The sequence below is a fragment of the Cryptomeria japonica genome, chromosome 3 (genome assembly GCF_030272615.1).
Source record: "Cryptomeria japonica chromosome 3, Sugi_1.0, whole genome shotgun sequence".
In the NCBI taxonomy this organism is placed as follows: Eukaryota; Viridiplantae; Streptophyta; class Pinopsida; order Cupressales; family Cupressaceae; genus Cryptomeria; species Cryptomeria japonica.
In genome coordinates, this window is record NC_081407.1 from 606,553,788 (window position 1) to 606,562,475 (window position 8,688).

The following is an 8,688-nucleotide window of genomic DNA, read 5'->3' on the forward strand; positions in this document are numbered from 1 at the left end:
GGAAAGAGAAGAAGAGTGAGAAGTTAGAGCTTGTACATTCAGATGTATGGGGACCGGCTCAGGTATCATCTCTTGGTGGCTCTTGTTATTATGTTATTTTTATTGATGACTCAACCAAAAAAACATGGGTATATTTCCTAAAACAAAAATCAGATGTTTTTGAAACTTTTAAGAAATGGAAAGCTTTGGTTGAGAATGAGACAGGAAAAAAGTTGAAGTGTCTCAGATCAGATAATGGAGGTGAGTATTGCAGCAAAGCATTTGAAGATTACTGTTCCTTAAATGGGATTCGAAAGCAGAAGACAGTTCCAGGAACTCCACAGGAAAATGGTGTGTCAGAGAGAATGAATAGGACCATCATGGAACGTGCGAGGAGCATGAGATTGCATGCTGGATTGCCCTTACATTTTTGGGCAGATGTTGTACATACTTCTGTCTATTTGATAAATAGAGGACCTTCAACTCCTTTGGATGGTGGTATTCCAGAGGAGACATGGACTGGTAAAAAGGTAAATTATTCTTTTCTAAAAACTTTTGGTTGCGAAGCTTTTGTCCATGTTGATAAAGAAAACAGAACCAAGCTTGATGCTAAATCTTAGAAATGTACCTTCATTGGATATGGGATAGATGAATATGGCTATCGATTATGGGATTTTGAAAATAAGAAAATAATTAGAAGTAGAGATGTTATATTCAATGAGAAGGTTATGTATAAAGAACAGATGCAGGAAAAGAAGCATGAATAGGACAAACAAGAATATGTGGTGTTGGATGAGATTCCTGAAAATGAAATGCCACAGGTACCTGATGCTCAGCAACAACAGATTGTCCCACAAACTCCTGCAACTGTTAGACGTTCTATGAGGACAAGTAGACCCCCTGAAAGATTTTCTCCTTCTTTGTATTCTATTTTATTAACAGATTCTGGTGAACCAGAAGAATATGAAGAAGCAATGCAGGTAGATGCCAAACAACAGTGGGAGCTAGGCATGAAAGAGGAGATGGACTCCTTGATGAAAAATAAGACTTGGGACTTAGTCCCTTTACCTGTAGAAAAAAGATCCTTGCCTAACAAATGGGTTTATCAGCTGAAGGAGGTGGAAGGAGGTCAGAAAAGATATAAGGCCAGACTTGTGGTAAAAGGTTTTGCACAGAAAAAGGGTATAGATTATGATGAAATATTTTCTCCAGTTGTAAAAATGACTTCAATTAGAACTGTACTTAGTCTTGTGGCTACAGATGATTTACATCTTGAACAATTAGATGTCAAAATAGCTTTTCTCCATGGAGATCTGGAGGAGGAAATTTACATGTTGCAACCACAGGGATATGAGGTCAAAGGTAAGGAGAACTTGGTGCGCAGGTTGAAGAAAAGTCTGTATGGCCTAGAGCAAGCACCCCGACAATGGTATTTAAAATTTGATAGTTTCATGGCTGAACATGATTATCATAGATGTCATTCTGATCATTGTGTATATTTTAAGAGATTTGATAATGGCAGTTATATTATCCTATTGCTTTATGTTGATGACATGCTTGTTGCTGGGTCTAACATGCAACATATAAATGATCTTAAACAGAAATTAGCCAGGTCATTTGCTATGAAGGATTTGGGTGCAGCTAAGCAAATTCTCGGTATGAGGATTACACGGGACAGGAAAAATAGAACCTTGAATTGTCCCAATGTGAGTATATAAAGAAGGTGTTGAAAAGATTTAACATGCAGGATGCAAAAGCAGTTAGTACACCTTTGGCTAGTCATTTCAAATTGACTAAGGAGATGTGCCCAAAGGCACCTGAAGAGGTTAATAAAATGTCTAACATCCCATATTCATCAGTTGTTGGTAGTCTGATGTATGCAATGGTATGCACAAGGCCAGATATTGCACATGCAGTGGGAGTTGTGAGCAGGTTTATGAGTAATCCAGGTATGGAACATTGGAATGCTGTGAAATGGATTCTTCGGTATTTGAAAGGAACTACTATGAAGGCATTATGTTTCAAAGGATCTAATGCTACTCTAAGTGGATTTGTTGACTCTGATCTGGCGGGTGATATTGATTCACAGAGGAGTACTACATGGTATGTTTTTACTATAGGGGGAACTGCAGTCAGTTGGATTTCTAGGCTACAAAAGGTTGTTGCACTTTCAACCACTGAAGCTAAGTATGTTGCTGCTACAGAAGCCAACAAGGAGATGATTTGGTTACAATATTTTCTGGAGGAATTGGGTCAGACACAGGAGGATCACCCATTGTATACTGATAGCCAGAGTGCTATTCATCTTGCGAAGAACTCTGCTTTTCATTCAAGGACAAAGCACATTCAACTCAGGTACCACTTCATCCGGACTATTTTGGAGGAGGGTTAGTTACGGCTTGAGAAGATTCACACAAGTGAGAATCCTGTCGATATGTTCACAAAGGCAGTTCCACAGGAGAAGCTGATTTCTTCATCAGTTTCTGTTGGTCTTCTTGATTGATAATTGTGGAATTTATACTAGTCAAGTCCTAGTGTTTTATCTAGTGGATGTTGCATGTACAGTGGTGTCATGTAGTATCAGTCTCCAAGTGGGAGATTGTTTGGTGTGGAGCCTGATCAGTCTCCAAGTGGGAGATTGTTGAAATGTGGTGACTGTTCAGCAAAGTACTGTACACTCAGCATGTATCCTCGCCGGGGTCCGGGGCCAGGTTGGGCCCCAAGCAGGGGTTCGGGGGCGACAACCCCCGAGAAAAGCGAGGGTTCAGGGGTGGCAGCCCCCAAGAAAAAAAAATTTGCCATTTTTCATTGATGAAAACCGACATTGTAATAAAACCCTAAAAAGGCCGACTTTGTTTGTTGCCATAAAAATGCATGTTATAAGCGGTTGGGATGCTTAAGGCATTGTAAGGTTGATGTACTATTTTGCTGGATAATAAGAAAGATTGGACGGCTGTGTATGGTGAACGTAACCCATTCTGGGTGAACCACATTAAATCTGTGTTATCTGTGTCCTATTTTATTTCTTTATCTTTTGTATTTAAATCTGCATATAATTGATAGTTCATATTTGCTTCGGATCTGCTTGAAACCCTAACAAAAATACCAATGGAATACCGGATAAAATGATGTGTAAACAAGTATCCACAATGTGCATAGAATAGTGTGTCTGATCTTCAATATAAGTGTCAATCATGATGAGACACACATATACCTGAACCAGTAGAATAAGTACTCATGGATAGAGGTCAACCTGTCAACCAAGAAACCCAATGTACCAGTGAACCTGTAAGTGAGAAAACTCGGTACATACACTAAAAGTATCAATACCACAACAACAACAAATTTGAATATGAACCAAAATCAAGTCACTGGAAGCCAAATCAAATCATGATTCATGTCAGAGTAGTATATGCCAATGTATTTGATCAGATTGAATATCCTTTTGTCATCAAGGAGAAAACACAAAGAGGGCAACAAATTCCCCCTTTGTCCTTAATGACAAAAACAAACCATCATTGAAAAAAGTAATCAATAAGTTTAGAGTGCCAATATATACATAATTGATTTATATATGCTAGAAACCACTGGTGAAACAATGACCAAAATATGCCAAAAACCACTGCTAAAATAGCGACTAAAATATGCCAAAAACCACAGTATGAATGTCAAAAATGTCAAATGATGTTGTCCATAATGTAAACTATCAACAATGAAGTAATTCAATGATGCTCATCTCCCCCTTTTTATCTCAAGGACAAAGGATAAACAAAGAGTCAACAAACAAGAAGAAATATGTTGTAGAATGTGACAAGAAGCAACAATCATCCAAGGAAAATAGAAAAATATTGCTTGTGGAGAGCCAAGCTCCCCCTAAATCTAAGCATGAAAATTAAGCAACAACAAATTCAGATATAACTCCCAATCGGTCTCTGAGCCTTTCAAACACTTCCTTAGGAAAAGCCTTAGTAAAAAAGTTAGCTACTTGTGCCTAGGTAGGCACATACATAACTTGAAATTCATTAGCTAACACTTTTTCTCACAGAAAATATAATTTGATTGCTATATGTTTAAAGAAAGAATGCATAACATGATTCTTAGAAAGATTTATTGCACTTGTATTGTCACAGAAAATTATAATTGGCTTAGCAACAAAAATACACATATTTGCAAGTTGATAAGACATCCAAATCAATTGACTACAACATGATTTAGCAGCTATATACTCAGATTTAGCAGTAGATAGAGTGACACAATCTTGCCTTTTATTGTGCCAAGAAACGACACAGTCTCCTAGGAAGAAAGCAGGAACACTAGTGCTTTTTCTATCATCCATACACCCAGCCCAATCAGCATCTGTGAAGCCAACAAGAGTGAAATCATTATTTTTAGGATACCATAGACCATAGTCTATTGTACCCTGAATATACTTGAAAATCCTTCTTACTGCATTTAAATGTGACTATTTAGGAGTAGATTGAAATCGTGAGACTAAACAAACTACTTGCATCAAATCAAGCCTAGATGTTGTCAAATAAAGTAAACTACCTATCATAGATCTATATTCAAATTGATTTACCTCGGGTGAATCATCAAATTTGGTTAGCTTGCAACTAGTCATCATTGGAGTACTTACTGGTGTGCAATCATTCATTTGAAACTTTTAAGCATTTCTTTTGCATACTTGGTATATGAAAGAAAAATTCCCTGTTAAAGCTGCATAACTTGAAGACCAAGAAAGAAAGTTAACTCACCTAACATAGACATTTCAAACTCAGATTCCATGATTTTAGAGAATTTTCAAGATAGAGAGTCATTATTACAGCCAAAAATAATATCATCCACGAATATCTCAACAACTAGAATATCATCACCTTCAACTTTGACATACAAGTTTTTGTCCACTCCACCTTTAGTGAATCCATTGGTTGTAAGGTGGGCATCCAATTTGGAGTACCAAGCTCTTGGAGCTTTTTTAAGGCCATAAAGATCCTTTCTCAACCTGTAAACATGATCTGGTTTATTTGCAGATAAAAATCCTTTTGGTTGTTCCATATACACTTCTTCATCGAGAAAGTCATTAAGAAAAGCAGTTTTAACATCCATTTGGTAAACTTTAATTTTTTTGTAGCAAGAATAAGCTAGGAAGATTCTAATTGACTCCAATCTAGCCACAGGTGCATATGTTTCACCATAATCAACACCTTCTTGTTATGCATACCCTTACAAATAAAATGTAACTTGTTTCTAACAACATTTTTAGATTCATCAAGTTTATTTCTAAACACCCATTTTCCTCCTATAACATATTTTTATCATCTGGTCTAGGCACTAGTTTCCAAGTTTTGTTTTTCTCTATTTGACCAATTTCATCTTTCATTGCATTCAGCCAACAATCATCAATTAATGCTTTAGAAACAGATTTAGGTTCAAAATTAGTTATTGGGCAATAGTGTTCAGCTATTTGAGCTTGCTCATCAACTCTTGCTCTACTTCTGGTAATAACCCCTACATCCTTATCACTAATGATCTGATGTTGCGGATGGTTCTTGATTATAGCTTTGGAGGGTGTCTTTAGAGATGTAACTACTTTGGAACTTGAACCAACCTCATCATTTGATGCATCTACTTCAGTAGATTTGGGAGTTTTGTCAAGTCCAACCAGAGTGTCCTCCTCAATATCCTACAAATTATCACCTAGAGGCAACTGCTCATCAAATCTTACATTAACGGTTTCAACAATTTTATTCAACCTATTATTGAAACATCCATAAGCTTTTCTATGAGTATCCAAGAAAGATACCCTCATCAGTTTTAGTATCAAAGCTTCCAAGATTTTCTTCATCTCTCTTAATGTAGCATTTGCATCCAAAAATCTTGAAATATTTAATAGAAGCAGCCTTACCATACCAAAGTTCATAAGGAGTGAAGGTATATTTTACCCTAATTTGCACATAGTTCAGAATATAAACAATTGTGTGAACAACCCCTTTCAAATACCTATCAAGTAGATTTTCCTCATTAAGCATTGTACGAGCCATCTCCTTCACAGTTCTATTCTTTCGTTCAACAATCCCATTTTGTTGAGGTATTCAGGGAGCAGTACATTGCCTTTTAATTCCATGTTTTTCACAATACTACAAATTCTTGTGATGTGAACTCGCCATCCTTATCAGATCTTAATCATTTCAATTTCAAATCAAATTCACGTTCTACCATCTTTCTGAATACTTTAAATCTATCAAAGGCTTTAGATTTGTGCATAAGAAAACTTACCCATACCATTCTTGTATAGTCATCAACAAAAAGAATGACATATTTCTCACCATTAATTGATTGTGTCCTTGTAGGACCACATAAATCTGTATGCATGAGTTGCAATGGTCTTGTGGAAGAGTGTTCTTTAGGTTTGAAAGACACCTTTGTCTATTTTCCCTTTAGACACTCTTTACATATTGTATTTATTGGTTTACTTAGGAAACACAGACATGTAACATTTTGGTTCTTGTTGATGCAAACCAGGTTGTCAAAATTTAAATGTCCCTTGCATTTGTGCCACAACCAATTTTCCTCAACTTGACCCATGAGACATATGCCTTCAATATTTTTAGATTCAATAGAGTCAAGCAAGTTATAAATATTACCAACAGTTCTTAATCTAGTAGCTACTGTCTTTCTAGAGCTACTTTTGATAGCACAACCTTGAGAATTGAAGGACACATTGTATCCTCTATCACAAATTTAACTGACACTCAGAAGGTTGTGTTTTAAACCTTCAACGTAATATACATCATGAATTGGAGTGTCAGTGTTCAAAATTAATGTACCTTTACCTCTAATGTGAATACCTAAATTGTCACCAAACTTCACAAAGCCTCCATCATAATCATCCAAATGAAGGAAGTTGTCTTTATCTCTTGTCATATGGTGTGAACATCCACTATCCAACACCCACATTTCTCATATTAGAAAGAAGTGTAGTTTTCACTAGCATTGATTGCTCTATCTTGGGTACAAACTTAGGTTTCCATACTTTTTCAACATTTGGCTTTGGCTTTCACTGATTAGAAGTATGTCCAAAAGTATTACACTTAAAACACTTCACTGTTCTTGGAAAACCATAGGCTTGTTTGTGTCCAAACATAGGTGTTCTATGCATCAAGATTCTGCAAGTGCTAACCTTGTGGCCAAACTTGTTGCAATAAAAATAATAGCCACTAAAGAATCCAAACCTAAATGGTTTTATGTTATGAACATAGGGTTGTCTATCTACTAGCTTAAAATTCTGCTTTGATGTTTTTGTTATTTCAAAACCTACACCAATTAAATCCTTCTGATGTTTTTGTTTGCTAGGTATCTCATTTAGATGTGTTGTACCTTCATATTGTTCAACTTGTTTTTGCAAGGAACTGGCTTGTTGTTCTAAAGTGTAAATTTTCGTCCCTATCAACAAGCAAAGTTTTCAATTTTTCAATTGTCCACTTTGAATCATTTAATTCAACTTGTAAAATCTGATTAGTAATTTCATGTGTAGCCACTAATTTTTTAAGCCTTTTGACTTCCTGAAGAGCGCAAATAAGTTCTCCTTCTAGATCTATTTCACAATTTTCAAGATCAAATAATTTTTCTGCATTTCTAGATTTAGTCTTTTTAGGGAGTTCAATTTCAGTCATAAAAGGTGTCTCATCACCTTCACAAGGTGAGTCATCTAATTCATCTTCAGAGTCTTCTTTAATAAAGAGACTCTTTTTTTTCTTAAAAGTGTTAAACTTCTTTTTAGTATTCCAAATTTTCTTTTTGTAAAGTTTTTCAGGTTTATCTTCTTCACTGTTTTGATCAACAAAAGGACATTGAGCAATGAAATGTCTAGCTTTGCCACAATTGAAGCACTTGAAGGGTAATTTGCCCTTATATTTCTTTTTCAATTTTCTAACTAGTAATTCTTCTAAGTATCTGAAATTTCAAAATCGTTGTCAGATTCTTCTTTCTTCTCAGCTTTGAAAGTGGACTCTTTAGAAGTGGAAGGATTGCTACCAATCCTCATTTCATAAGTTGTGAGTATGCCTTGCAAGTTATCAAGAGATATAGTAGAAAAGCTCTTATTTTCTTCTAAGGTTGGAACCTCAGTCTCAAATTTTGGCAACAAGGTTCTAATAACCTTTCTCACTACATCTCATTCATTAATTGTTTCACCAAGACCCCTTTGAGAATTAACAACTTCATCAATTCTGAGAAAATAATTTATAATAGGTTCATCATCTTTTATTCTCAAAGACTCAAATTGATTCTTGAGTGTGAGAATTTTAGATTCTTTGACTTTTGTGTCTCCCTAATAAATAGTTTCAATCTTATCCCATATCTCATTGGCAGACTTTCAATGCATGACCTTAACAAACACATCTTTTGTGAGACCACACAAGAGATCATTCTTAGCTCTGGCATTTAATTCACATTGTGTCTTAGCATTAGGGTCTATGGGAATAGTATCAAGAACATTGTATTAGGTGGTCACAATATTACACACATTAACATTAATAGAGATCGGGTATGCTTCCATCCTAATCTTCCAAAACACATAATCTGAGCCATCAAAAAGTGGAGCTCTTGAAAGTGAGGCAATTTCTTGTGATTGAGCCATTTGAACTTCCAATAGACCAAAACCAATCCCTAGGACAGACCTATATGGAGGGACCCTATTCTTTTATACCA